The 15,349-nt window shown below is 52.0% G+C and overlaps 1 protein-coding gene across 1 annotated transcript in view; it reads left to right on the forward strand.

Moving 5' to 3' along the window:
• LOC137334476 (F-actin-monooxygenase mical2-like) overlaps positions 1-15,349 on the forward strand; it is a 140,392-nt gene that overhangs the window by 92,163 nt on the left and 32,880 nt on the right. The gene's annotated exons all lie outside the window — the stretch shown is intronic.

Below are 15,349 nucleotides of genomic sequence, written 5' to 3' on the forward strand. Positions count from 1 at the left end.
TGTACAGATATCTCCCTGAGAGACGAACTGAAGGACATCACTCAGTGAACAGATATCTCCCTGAGAGAGAGGGGACTGAGAGACAGCAGTCAGTGTACAGATATCTTCCTGAGAGAGAGGGGACTGAGAGACACCAGACAGTGTGCAGATATCTCCCTGAGGGAGAGGGGACTGAGAGACACCAGTCAGTGTCCAGATATCTGCTTGAGATAGAGGGGACTGAGTGACATCAGTCAGTGTACAGAAATCTCCCTGAGAGACACCAGTCAGTGTACGGAAATCTCCCTGAGAGAGAGGGGACTGAGAGACACCAGTCAGTGTACAGATATCTCCCTGAGAGAGAGGGGACTGAGTGACACCAGTCAGTGTACAGAAATCTCCCAGAGAGCGAGGGGACTGAGTTACACCAGTCAGTGCACAGAAATCTCCCTGAGAGAGAGGGACTCAGTGACACCAGTTGGTGCACAGAAAGCTCCCTGAGAGACACCAGTCAGTGTACAGATATCTTCCTGAGAGAGAGGGACTGAGAGACACCAGTCAGTGTACAGCTATCTCCCTGAGAGAGAGGGACTGAGAGCCACCAGTCAGTGTACAGATATCTCCCTGAGAGAGAGGGGACTGAGAGACACCAGTCAGTGAACAGATATCTCCCTGAGAGAGAGGGGACTGAGAGACACCAGTCAATGTACAGAAATCTTCCTGAGAGAGAGGGGATTGAGAGACACCAGTCAGCGTCCAGATATCACCGGAAGGGAGAGAGGGACTGAGGGACACCAGTCAGTGTACAGATATCTCTCTGAGACAGAGGGACTGAGACACACCAGTCAGTACACAGATATCTCCCTGAGAGAGAGGACTGAGAGACACCAGTCAGTGTACAGATATCTCCCTGAGAGAGAGGGGACTGAGAGACACCAGTCAGTGTAGAGCTATCTCCCTGAGAGAGAGGGGACTGAGTGACACCAGTCAGTGCACGGAAATCTCCCTGAGAGAGAGGGACTGAGAGACACCAGTCATTGTACAGATATCTCCCTGAGAGAGAGGGGACTGAGTGACACCAGTCAGTGCACGGAAATCTCCCTGAGAGAGAGGGACTGAGAGACACCAGTCAGTGTACAGATATCTCCCTGAGAGAGAGGGGACTGAGTGACACCAGTCAGTGCACGGAAATCTCCCTGAGAGAGAGGGACTGAGTGACACCAGTCAGTGCACGGAAATCTCCCTGAGAGACACCAGTCAGTGTGCAGATATCTGCCTGAGAGAGAGGGGACTGAGAGACAGCAGTCAGTGTACGGAAATCTCCCTGAGAGAGAGGGACTGAGAGACACCAGTCAATGTACAGAAATCTCCCTGAGAGAAAGGGACTGAGAGACACCAGTCAGTGCACAGATATCTCCCTGAGAGAGAGGGGACTTAGAGATACCAGTGAGTGTACAGATATCTCCCTGAGAGAGAGGGGACTGAGAGATACCAGTGAGTGTACAGATATCTCCCTGAGAGAGAGGGGACTGAGAGACACCAGACAGTGTGCAGATATCTCCCTGAGGGAGAGGGGACTGAGAGACACCAGTCAGTGTCCAGATATCTTCCTGAGAGAGTGGGAATTGAGAGATACCAGTCAGTGTACAGATATCTCCCTGAGATAGAGGGGACTGAGTGACATCAGTCAGTGTACAGAAATCTCCCTGAGAGACACCAGTCAGTGTACGGAAATCTCCCTGAGAGAGAGGGGACTGAGAGACACCAGTCAGTGCACAGATATCTCCCTGAGAGAGAGGGGACTGAGTGACACCAGTCAGTGTACAGAAATCTCCCAGAGAGCGAGGGGACTGAGTGACACCAGTCAGTGCACAGAAATCTCCCTGAGAGAGAGGGACTCAGTGACACCAGTTGGTGCACAGAAAGCTCCCTGAGAGACACCAGTCAGTGTGCAGATATCTTCCTGAGAGAGAGGGACTGAGAGACACCAGCCAGTGTGCAGAAATCTCCCAGAGAGCGAGGGGACTGAGTGACACCAGTCAGTACACAGATATCTCCCTGAGAGAGAGGGACTGAGAGACACCAGTCAGTGAACAGATATCTCCCTGAGAGAGAGGGGACTGAGAGACACCAGTCAGTGAACAGATATCTCCCTGAGAGAGAGGGGACTGAGAGACACCAGTCAATGTACAGAAATCTTCCTGAGAGAGAGGGGATTGAGAGACACCAGTCAGCGTCCAGATATCACCGGAAGGGAGAGAGGGACTGAGGGACACCAGTCAGTGTACAGATATCTCTCTGAGACAGAGGGACTGAGACACACCAGTCAGTACACAGATATCTCCCTGAGAGAGAGGACTGAGAGACACCAGTCAGTGTACAGATATCTCCCTGAGAGAGAGGGGACTGAGAGACACCAGTCAGTGTACAGATATCTCCCTGAGAGATAGGGACTGAGAGACACCAATCAGTGTACAGATATCTCCCCGATCGAGAGGGGACTGAGAGACACCTGCCAGTGTAGAGATATCTTCCTGAGAGAGAGGGACTGAGAGACACCAGTCAGTGTACAGATATCTCCCTGAGAGAGAGAGGACTGAGAGACACCAGTCAGTGTACGGATATCTCCCTGAAAGAGGAACTGAAGGACATCAGTCAGTGAAAAGATATCTCCCTGAGAGAGAGGGACTGAGACACACCAGTCAGTGCACAGATATCTCCCTCAGGGGGAGAGAGGCTGAGAGACACCAGTCAGTACACAGATATCTCCCTGAGAGAGAGGGGACTGAGAGACACCAGTCAGTGTACAGATGTCTCCCTGAGAGAGGGGGGACTGAGAGACACCAGTCAGCGTACAGATATCTCCCTAAGGGAGAGAGGGACTGAGGGACACCAGTCATTGTTCAGATATCTCCCTGAGAGAGAGGGGACTGAGTGACACCAGTCAGTGCACGGAAATCTCCCTGAGAGAGAGGGACTGAGAGACACCAGTCAATGTCCTGAAATCTCCCTGAGAGACACCAGTCAGTGTGCAGATATCTGCCTGAGAGAGAGGGGACTGAGAGACACCAGTCAGTGTACGGAAATCTCCCTGAGAGAGAGGGACTGAGAGACACCAGTCAATGTACAGAAATCTCCCTGAGAGAGAGGGACTGAGAGACACCAGTCAGTGTACAGATATCTCCCTGAGAGATCGGGACTGAGAGACACCAGTTATTGTACAGATATCTCCCCGATCGAGAGGGGACTGAGAGACACCTGCCAGTGTCGAGATATCTTCCTGAGAGAGAGGGACTGAGAGACACCAGTCAGTGCACAGAAATCTCCCTGAAAGAGGAACTGAAGGACATCAGTCAGTGAAAAGATATCTCCCTGAGAGAGAGGGACTGAGACACACCAGTCAGTGCACAGATATCTCCCTCAGGGAGAGAGAGGCTGAGAGACACCAGTCAGTACACAGATATCTCCCTGAGAGAGAGGGGACTGAGAGACACCAGTCAGTGTACAGATGTCTCCCTGAGAGAGGGGTGACTGAGAGACACCAGTCAGCGTACAGATATCTCCCTAAGGGAGAGAGGGACTGAGGGACACCAGTCATTGTTCAGATATCTCCCTGAGAGAGAGGGGACTGAGTGACACCAGTCAGTGCACGGAAATCTCCCTGAGAGAGAGGGACTGAGAGACACCAGTCAGTGCACAGATATCTCCCTGAGAGAGAGGGGACTGAGAGATACCAGTGACTGTACAGATATCTCCCTGAGAGAGAGGGAACTGAGAGACACCAGTCAGTGTCCAGATATCTTCCTGAGAGAGAGGGGACTGAGAGACACCAGACAGTGTGCTGATATCTCCCTGAGAGACGAACTGAAGGACATCACTCAGTGAACAGATATCTCCCTGAGAGAGAGGGGAGTGAGAGATACCAGTTAGTGCACAGATATCTCCGTGAGAGAGAGGGGACTGAGAGACACCAGTCAGTGCGCAGATACCTCCCTGAGAGAGAGGGACTGAGAGACACCAGCCAGTGGACAGATATCTCCCTGAGAGAGAGGGGACTGAGAGACACCAGACAGTGTGCAGATATCTCCCTGAGGGAGAGGGGACTGAGAGACACCAGTCAGTGTGCAGATATCTGCCTGAGAGAGAGGGGACTGAGAGACAGCAGTCAGTGTACGGAAATCTCCCTGAGAGAGAGGGACTGAGAGACACCAGTCAATGTACAGAAATCTCCCTGAGAGAAAGGGACTGAGAGACACCAGTCAGTGCACAGATATCTCCCTGAGAGAGAGGGGACTTAGAGATACCAGTGAGTGTGCAGATATCTCCCTGAGGGAGAGGGGACTGAGAGACACCAGTCAGTGTCCAGATATCTGCTTGAGATAGAGGGGACTGAGTGACATCAGTCAGTGTACAGAAATCTCCCTGAGAGACACCAGTCAGTGTACGGAAATCTCCCTGAGAGAGAGGGGACTGAGAGACACCAGTCAGTGTACAGATATCTCCCTGAGAGAGAGGGGACTGAGTGACACCAGTCAGTGTACAGAAATCTCCCAGAGAGCGAGGGGACTGAGTTACACCAGTCAGTGCACAGAAATCTCCCTGAGAGAGAGGGACTCAGTGACACCAGTTGGTGCACAGAAAGCTCCCTGAGAGACACCAGTCAGTGTACAGATATCTTCCTGAGAGAGAGGGACTGAGAGACACCAGTCAGTGTACAGCTATCTCCCTGAGAGAGAGGGACTGAGAGCCACCAGTCAGTGTACAGATATCTCCCTGAGAGAGAGGGGACTGAGAGACACCAGTCAGTGAACAGATATCTCCCTGAGAGAGAGGGGACTGAGAGACACCAGTCAATGTACAGAAATCTTCCTGAGAGAGAGGGGATTGAGAGACACCAGTCAGCGTCCAGATATCACCGGAAGGGAGAGAGGGACTGAGGGACACCAGTCAGTGTACAGATATCTCTCTGAGACAGAGGGACTGAGACACACCAGTCAGTACACAGATATCTCCCTGAGAGAGAGGACTGAGAGACACCAGTCAGTGTACAGATATCTCCCTGAGAGAGAGGGGACTGAGAGACACCAGTCAGTGTACAGCTATCTCCCTGAGAGAGAGGGGACTGAGTGACACCAGTCAGTGCACGGAAATCTCCCTGAGAGAGAGGGACTGAGAGACACCAGTCATTGTACAGATATCTCCCTGAGAGAGAGGGGACTGAGTGACACCAGTCAGTGCACGGAAATCTCCCTGAGAGAGAGGGACTGAGAGACACCAGTCAGTGTACAGATATCTCCCTGAGAGAGAGGGGACTGAGTGACACCAGTCAGTGCACGGAAATCTCCCTGAGAGAGAGGGACTGAGTGACACCAGTCAGTGCACGGAAATCTCCCTGAGAGAGAGGGACTGAGAGACACCAGTCAATGTACTGAAATCTCCCTGAGAGACACCAGTCAGTGTGCAGATATCTGCCTGAGAGAGAGGGGACTGAGAGACAGCAGTCAGTGTACGGAAATCTCCCTGAGAGAGAGGGACTGAGAGACACCAGTCAATGTACAGAAATCTCCCTGAGAGAAAGGGACTGAGAGACACCAGTCAGTGCACAGATATCTCCCTGAGAGAGAGGGGACTTAGAGATACCAGTGAGTGTACAGATATCTCCCTGAGAGAGAGGGGACTGAGAGATACCAGTGAGTGTACAGATATCTCCCTGAGAGAGAGGGGACTGAGAGACACCAGACAGTGTGCAGATATCTCCCTGAGGGAGAGGGGACTGAGAGACACCAGTCAGTGTCCAGATATCTTCCTGAGAGAGAGTGGGAATTGAGAGATATCAGTCAGTGTACAGATATCTCCCTGAGATAGAGGGGACTGAGTGACATCAGTCAGTGTACAGAAATCTCCCTGAGAGACACCAGTCAGTGTACGGAAATCTCCCTGAGAGAGAGGGGACTGAGAGACACCAGTCAGTGCACAGATATCTCCCTGAGAGAGAGGGGACTGAGTGACACCAGTCAGTGTACAGAAATCTCCCAGAGAGCGAGGGGACTGAGTGACACCAGTCAGTGCACAGAAATCTCCCTGAGAGAGAGGGACTCAGTGACACCAGTTGGTGCACAGAAAGCTCCCTGAGAGACACCAGTCAGTGTGCAGATATCTTCCTGAGAGAGAGGGACTGAGAGACACCAGCCAGTGTGCAGAAATCTCCCAGAGAGCGAGGGGACTGAGTGACACCAGTCAGTACACAGATATCTCCCTGAGAGAGAGGGGACTGAGAGACACCAGTCAGTGTACAGATGTCTCCCTGAGAGAGGGGTGACTGAGAGACACCAGTCAGCGTACAGATATCTCCCTAAGGGAGAGAGGGACTGAGGGACACCAGTCATTGTTCAGATATCTCCCTGAGAGAGAGGGGACTGAGTGACACCAGTCAGTGCACGGAAATCTCCCTGAGAGAGAGGGACTGAGAGACACCAGTCAGTGCACAGATATCTCCCTGAGAGAGAGGGGACTGAGAGATACCAGTGACTGTACAGATATATCCCTGAGAGAGAGGGAACTGAGAGACACCAGTCAGTGTCCAGATATCTTCCTGAGAGAGAGGGGACTGAGAGACACCAGACAGTGTGCTGATATCTCCCTGAGAGACGAACTGAAGGACATCACTCAGTGAACAGATATCTCCCTGAGAGAGAGGGGAGTGAGAGATACCAGTTAGTGCACAGATATCTCCGTGAGAGAGAGGGGACTGAGAGACACCAGTCAGTGCGCAGATACCTCCCTGAGAGAGAGGGACTGAGAGACACCAGCCAGTGGACAGATATCTCCCTGAGAGAGAGGGGACTGAGAGACACCAGACAGTGTGCAGATATCTCCCTGAGGGAGAGGGGACTGAGAGACACCAGTCAGTGTGCAGATATCTGCCTGAGAGAGAGGGGACTGAGAGACAGCAGTCAATGTACAGAAATCTCCCTGAGAGAAAGGGACTGAGAGACACCAGTCAGTGCACAGATATCTCCCTGAGAGAGAGGGGACTTAGAGATACCAGTGAGTGTACAGATATCTCCCTGAGAGAGAGGGGACTGAGAGACACCAGTCAGTGTCCAGATATCTTCCTGAGAGAGAGGGGACTGAGAGACACCAGACAGTGTGCAGATATCTCCCTGAGGGAGAGGGGACTGAGAGACACCAGTCAGTGTCCAGATATCTGCTTGAGATAGAGGGGACTGAGTGACATCAGTCAGTGTACAGAAATCTCCCTGAGAGACACCAGTCAGTGTACGGAAATCTCCCTGAGAGAGAGGGGACTGAGAGACACCAGTCAGTGTACAGATATCTCCCTGAGAGAGAGGGGACTGAGTGACACCAGTCAGTGCACAGAAATCTCCCAGAGAGCGAGGGGACTGAGTTACACCAGTCAGTGCACAGAAATCTCCCTGAGAGAGAGGGACTCAGTGACACCAGTTGGTGCACAGAAAGCTCCCTGAGAGACACCAGTCAGTGCACAGATATCTTCCTGAGAGAGAGGGACTGAGAGACACCAGTCAGTGTACAGCTATCTCCCTGAGAGAGAGGGACTGAGAGCCACCAGTCAGTGTACAGATATCTCCCTGAGAGAGAGGGGACTGAGAGACACCAGTCAGTGAACAGATATCTCCCTGAGAGAGAGGGGACTGAGAGACACCAGTCAATGTACAGAAATCTTCCTGAGAGAGAGGGGATTGAGAGACACCAGTCAGCGTCCAGATATCACCGGAAGGGAGAGAGGGACTGAGGGACACCAGTCAGTGTACAGATATCTCTCTGAGACAGAGGGACTGAGACACACCAGTCAGTACACAGATATCTCCCTGAGAGAGAGGACTGAGAGACACCAGTCAGTGTACAGATATCTCCCTGAGAGAGAGGGGACTGAGAGACACCAGTCAGTGTAGAGCTATCTCCCTGAGAGAGAGGGGACTGAGTGACACCAGTCAGTGCACGGAAATCTCCCTGAGAGAGAGGGACTGAGAGACACCAGTCATTGTACAGATATCTCCCTGAGAGAGAGGGGACTGAGTGACACCAGTCAGTGCACGGAAATCTCCCTGAGAGAGAGGGACTGAGAGACACCAGTCAGTGTACAGATATCTCCCTGAGAGAGAGGGGACTGAGTGACACCAGTCAGTGCACGGAAATCTCCCTGAGAGAGAGGGACTGAGTGACACCAGTCAGTGCACGGAAATCTCCCTGAGAGAGAGGGACTGAGAGACACCAGTCAATGTACTGAAATCTCCCTGAGAGACACCAGTCAGTGTGCAGATATCTGCCTGAGAGAGAGGGGACTGAGAGACAGCAGTCAGTGTACGGAAATCTCCCTGAGAGAGAGGGACTGAGAGACACCAGTCAATGTACAGAAATCTCCCTGAGAGAAAGGGACTGAGAGACACCAGTCAGTGCACAGATATCTCCCTGAGAGAGAGGGGACTTAGAGATACCAGTGAGTGTACAGATATCTCCCTGAGAGAGAGGGGACTGAGAGATACCAGTGAGTGTACAGATATCTCCCTGAGAGAGAGGGGACTGAGAGACACCAGACAGTGTGCAGATATCTCCCTGAGGGAGAGGGGACTGAGAGACACCAGTCAGTGTCCAGATATCTTCCTGAGAGAGAGTGGGAATTGAGAGATACCAGTCAGTGTACAGATATCTCCCTGAGATAGAGGGGACTGAGTGACATCAGTCAGTGTACAGAAATCTCCCTGAGAGACACCAGTCAGTGTACGGAAATCTCCCTGAGAGAGAGGGGACTGAGAGACACCAGTCAGTGCACAGATATCTCCCTGAGAGAGAGGGGACTGAGTGACACCAGTCAGTGTACAGAAATCTCCCAGAGAGCGAGGGGACTGAGTGACACCAGTCAGTGCACAGAAATCTCCCTGAGAGAGAGGGACTCAGTGACACCAGTTGGTGCACAGAAAGCTCCCTGAGAGACACCAGTCAGTGTGCAGATATCTTCCTGAGAGAGAGGGACTGAGAGACACCAGTCAGTGTGCAGAAATCTCCCAGAGAGCGAGGGGACTGAGTGACACCAGTCAGTACACAGATATCTCCCTGAGAGAGAGGGACTGAGAGACACCAGTCAGTGAACAGATATCTCCCTGAGAGAGAGGGGACTGAGAGACACCAGTCAGTGAACAGATATCTCCCTGAGAGAGAGGGGACTGAGAGACACCAGTCAATGTACAGAAATCTTCCTGAGAGAGAGGGGATTGAGAGACACCAGTCAGCGTCCAGATATCACCGGAAGGGAGAGAGGGACTGAGGGACACCAGTCAGTGTACAGATATCTCTCTGAGACAGAGGGACTGAGACACACCAGTCAGTACACAGATATCTCCCTGAGAGAGAGGACTGAGAGACACCAGTCAGTGTACAGATATCTCCCTGAGAGAGAGAGGACTGAGAGACACCAGTCAGTGTACGGATATCTCCCTGAGAGAGAGAGGACTGAGAGACACCAGTCAGTGTACGGATATCTCCCTGAAAGAGGAACTGAAGGACATCAGTCAGTGAAAAGATATCTCCCTGAGAGAGAGGGACTGAGACACACCAGTCAGTGCACAGATATCTCCCTCAGGGGGAGAGAGGCTGAGAGACACCAGTCAGTACACAGATATCTCCCTGAGAGAGAGGGGACTGAGAGACACCAGTCAGTGTACAGATGTCTCCCTGAGAGAGGGGGGACTGAGAGACACCAGTCAGCGTACAGATATCTCCCTAAGGGAGAGAGGGACTGAGGGACACCAGTCATTGTTCAGATATCTCCCTGAGAGAGAGGGGACTGAGTGACACCAGTCAGTGCACGGAAATCTCCCTGAGAGAGAGGGACTGAGAGACACCAGTCAATGTCCTGAAATCTCCCTGAGAGACACCAGTCAGTGTGCAGATATCTGCCTGAGAGAGAGGGGACTGAGAGACACCAGTCAGTGTACGGAAATCTCCCTGAGAGAGAGGGACTGAGAGACACCAGTCAATGTACAGAAATCTCCCTGAGAGAGAGGGACTGAGAGACACCAGTCAGTGTACAGATATCTCCCTGAGAGATCGGGACTGAGAGACACCAGTTATTGTACAGATATCTCCCCGATCGAGAGGGGACTGAGAGACACCTGCCAGTGTCGAGATATCCTCCTGAGAGAGAGGGACTGAGAGACACCAGTCAGTGCACAGAAATCTCCCTGAAAGAGGAACTGAAGGACATCAGTCAGTGAAAAGATATCTCCCTGAGAGAGAGGGACTGAGACACACCAGTCAGTGCACAGATATCTCCCTCAGGGAGAGAGAGGCTGAGAGACACCAGTCAGTACACAGATATCTCCCTGAGAGAGAGGGGACTGAGAGACACCAGTCAGTGTACAGATGTCTCCCTGAGAGAGGGGTGACTGAGAGACACCAGTCAGCGTACAGATATCTCCCTAAGGGAGAGAGGGACTGAGGGACACCAGTCATTGTTCAGATATCTCCCTGAGAGAGAGGGGACTGAGTGACACCAGTCAGTGCACGGAAATCTCCCTGAGAGAGAGGGACTGAGAGACACCAGTCAGTGCACAGATATCTCCCTGAGAGAGAGGGGACTGAGAGATACCAGTGACTGTACAGATATCTCCCTGAGAGAGAGGGACTGAGAGACACCAGTCAGTGTACAGATATCTCCCTGAGAGATCGGGACTGAGAGACACCAGTTATTGTACAGATATCTCCCCGATCGAGAGGGGACTGAGAGACACCTGCCAGTGTCGAGATATCCTCCTGAGAGAGAGGGACTGAGAGACACCAGTCAGTGCACAGAAATCTCCCTGAAAGAGGAACTGAAGGACATCAGTCAGTGAAAAGATATCTCCCTGAGAGAGAGGGACTGAGACACACCAGTCAGTGCACAGATATCTCCCTCAGGGAGAGAGAGGCTGAGAGACACCAGTCAGTACACAGATATCTCCCTGAGAGAGAGGGGACTGAGAGACACCAGTCAGTGTACAGATGTCTCCCTGAGAGAGGGGTGACTGAGAGACACCAGTCAGCGTACAGATATCTCCCTAAGGGAGAGAGGGACTGAGGGACACCAGTCATTGTTCAGATATCTCCCTGAGAGAGAGGGGACTGAGTGACACCAGTCAGTGCACGGAAATCTCCCTGAGAGAGAGGGACTGAGAGACACCAGTCAGTGCACAGATATCTCCCTGAGAGAGAGGGGACTGAGAGATACCAGTGACTGTACAGATATCTCCCTGAGAGAGAGGGAACTGAGAGACACCAGTCAGTGTCCAGATATCTTCCTGAGAGAGAGGGGACTGAGAGACACCAGACAGTGTGCTGATATCTCCCTGAGAGACGAACTGAAGGACATCACTCAGTGAACAGATATCTCCCTGAGAGAGAGGGGAGTGAGAGATACCAGTTAGTGCACAGATATCTCCGTGAGAGAGAGGGGACTGAGAGACACCAGTCAGTGCGCAGATACCTCCCTGAGAGAGAGGGACTGAGAGACACCAGCCAGTGGACAGATATCTCCCTGAGGGAGAGAGGGACTGAGAGACATCAGTCATTGTACAGATGTCTCCCTGAGAGAGGGGGGACTGAGAGACACCAGTCCATGTTCAGATATCTCCCTGAGAGAGAGGGGACTGAGAGACACCAGTCAGCGTACAGATATCTCCGTAAGGGAGAGAGGGACTGAGAGACACCTGTCAGTGCACAGATATCTCCCTGAGAGAGAGGGGACTGAGAGACACCAGTCAGTGTCCAGATATCTGCTTGAGAGAGAGAGGAGTGAGAGACACCAGTCAGCGTACAGATATCTCCGTAAGGGAGAGAGGGACTGAGAGACACCAGTCAGTGTACAGAAATCTCCCTGAGAGAGAGGAGACTGAGAGACACCATTCAGTGCACAGATATCTTCCTGAGAGAGAGTGGGTATTGAGAGATACCAGTCAGTGTACAGATATCTCCCTGAGATAGAGGGGACTGAGTGACACCAGTCAGTGTACAGAAATCTCCCTGCGAGACACCAGTCAGTGTACGGAAATCTCCCTGAGAGAGAGGGGACTGAGAGACACCAGTCAGTGTCGAGATATCTCCCTGAGAGAGAGGGACTCAGTGACACCAGTTAGTGTACAGAAAGCTCCCTGAGAGACACCAGTCAGTGCACAGATATCTTCCTGAGAGAGAGGGACTGAGAGACACCAGTCAGTGTACAGAAATCTCCCAGAGAGCGAGGGGACTGAGTGGCACCAGTCAGTTGACAGATATCTCCCTGAGGGGGAGAGAGACTGAGAGACACTCGTCACTGCACAGATATCTCCCTGAGAGATAGAAGGTCTGAGAGAAAGCAGTCAGATGTCTCCCTGAGGGAGAGAGTGGACTGAGAGACACCAGTCAGTGGACAGATATCTCCCTGAGAGAGAGGGGTCTGAGAGATACCAGTTAGTGTACAGATATGTCCCTGAGAGAGGAACTGAAGGACATCAGTCAGTGAACAGATATCTCCCTGAGAGAGAGGGACTGAGAGACACCTGGCAGTGTACCGATATCTCCCTGAGAGAGGGGACTGAGTGACACCAGTCAGTGCACAGACATCTCCCTGAGAGAGAGGACTGAGAGACACCAGTCAGTGCACAGACATCTCCCTGAGAGAGAGGACTGAGAGACACCAGTCAGTGCACAGATATCTCCCTGAGAGAGAGGGGACTGAGAGAATCCAGTTAGTGCACAGATATCTCCCTGAGAGTGAGGGGACTGAGAGACACCAGTCAGTGTACAGATATCTCCCCGAGAGAGAGGGGACTGAGAGACACCAGTCAGTGCACAGATATCTCCCCGACAGTGAGGGGACTGAGAGACACCTGCCAGTGCACAGATATCTTTCTGAGAGAGTGGGACTGAGACACACCAGTCAGTGTACAGATATCTCCCCGAGAGAGAGGGGACTGAGAGATACCAGTTAGTGTACAGATATCTCCCTGAGAGAGGAACTGAAGGACACCAGTCAGTGTGCAGATACCTCCCTGAGAGAGAGGGACTGAGAGACACCAGCCAGTGGACAGATATCTCCCTCAGTGAGAGTGAGACTGAGAGACACCAGTCAGTGCACAGATATCTCCCTGAAAGAGGAACTGAAGGACATCAGTCAGTGAACAGATATCTCCCTGAGAGAGAGGGACTGAGAGACACCTGTCAGTGGACAGATATCTCCCTGAGCGGGAGAGAGACTGAGAGACACTAGTCACTGCACAGATATCTCCCTGAGAGAAAGAAGGTCTGAGAGAATGCAGTCAGATGTCTCCCTGAGGGAGAGGGTGGACTGAGTGACACCAGTCAGTGTACAGATATCTCACTGAGGGATAGTGGGGACTGAGAGACACCAGTCAGTGTACAGATATCTCCATGCGGGAGAGGAGACTGAGAGACACCAGTCAGTGTACAGATATCTTCCTGAGAGAGAGGGACTGAGACACACCAGTCAGTGTGCAGATATCTCCCTGAGAGAGAGGGACTAAGAGACATCAGTCAGTGTGCAGATATCTCCCTGAGAGAGAGGGACTGACAGACACCAGTCAGTGAACTGATCTCCCTGAGAGAGAGGGGACTGAGAGACACCAGTCAGTGTCCAGAAATCTCCCTGAGAGTGAGGGACTGAGAGACACCTGTCAGTGCACAGATATCTCCCTGAGAGAGAGGGGACTGAGAGACACCAGTCAGTGCACAGATATCTCCCTGAGAGAGAGGGGACTGAGAGAATCCAGTTAGTGCACAGATATCTCCCTGAGAGAGAGGGGACTGAGAGACACCAGTCAGTGTACAGATATCTCCCCGAGAGAGAGGGGACTGAGAGACACCAGTCAGTGCACAGATATCTCCCCGACAGAGAGGGGACTGAGAGACACCTGCCAGTGTACAGATATCTTCCTGAGAGAGTGGGACTGAGACACACCAGTCAGTGTACAGATATCTCCCTGAGATAGAGGGGACTGAGTGACACCAGTCAGTGTACGGAAATCTCCCTGAGAGAGAGGGGACTGAGTGACACCAGTCAGTGTACAGAAATCTCCCAGAGAGCGAGGGGACTGAGTGACACCAGTCAGTGCACAGAAATCTCCCTGAGAGAGAGGGACTCAGTTACACCAGTTAGTGTACAGAAAGCTCCCTGAGATACACCAGTCAGTGTACAGATATCTTCCTGAGAGAGAGGGACTGAGAGACACCAGTCAGTGTACAGAAATCTCCCAGAGAGCGAGGGGACTGAGTGACACCAGTCAGTGCACAGAAATCTCCCTGAGAGTGAGGGACTCAGTGACACCAGTTAGTGTACAGAAAGCTCCCTGAGAGACACCAGTCAGTGTACAGATATCTCCCTGAGAGAGAGGGACTGAGAGACACCTGTCAGAGTACAGATACCTCCCTGAGAGAGAGGGACTGAGTGATACCAGTCAGTTGACAGATATCTCCCTGAGGGGGAGAGAGACTGAGAGACACTCGTCACTACACAGATATCTCCCTGAGAGACAGAAGGTCTGAGAGAAAGCAGTCAAATGTCTCCCTGAGGGAGTCAAATCTCTCCCTGAGAGACACCAGTCAGTGGACAGATATCTCACTGAGGGAGAGTGAGGGACTGAGAGACACCAGTTAGTGTACAGATATGTCCCTGAGAGAGGAACTGAAGGACATCAGTAAGTGAACAGATATCTCCCTGAGAGAGAGGGACTGAGAGACACCAGGCAGTGTACCGATATCTCCCTGAGAGAGGGGACTGAGTGACACCAGTCAGTGCACAGACATCTCCCTGAGAGAGAGGACTGAGAGACACCAGTCAGTGTACAGATATCTCCCTGAGAGAGAGAGGGACTGAGAGACACCAGTCAGTGCACGGAAATCTCCCTGAGAGAGAGGGGACTGAGAGAATCCAGTTAGTGCACAGATATCTCCCTGAGAGAGAGGGGACTGAGAGACACCAGTCAGTGTACAGATATCTTCCTGAGAGAGTGGGACTGAGACACACCAGTCAGTGTACAGATACCTCCCTGAGAGAGGAACTGAAGGACACCAGTCAGTGTGCAGATACCTCCCTGAGAGAGAGGGACTGAGAGACACCAGCCAGTGGACAGATATCTCCCTCAGTGAGAGTGAGACTGAGAGACACTAGTCAGTGGACAGATATCTCACTGAGAGATAGAAGGTCTGAGAGAAAGCAGTCAGATGTCTCCCTGAGGGAGAGAGTGGACTGAGAGACACCAGTCAGTGGACAGATATCTCACTGAGGGAGAGAGAGGGACTGAGAGACATCAGTCAGTGTCCCGATATCTCCCTGAGAGAGGGGACTGAGTGACACCAGTCA

This window comes from Heptranchias perlo, chromosome 18, assembly GCF_035084215.1.
Source record: "Heptranchias perlo isolate sHepPer1 chromosome 18, sHepPer1.hap1, whole genome shotgun sequence".
In the NCBI taxonomy this organism is placed as follows: domain Eukaryota; kingdom Metazoa; phylum Chordata; class Chondrichthyes; order Hexanchiformes; family Hexanchidae; genus Heptranchias; species Heptranchias perlo.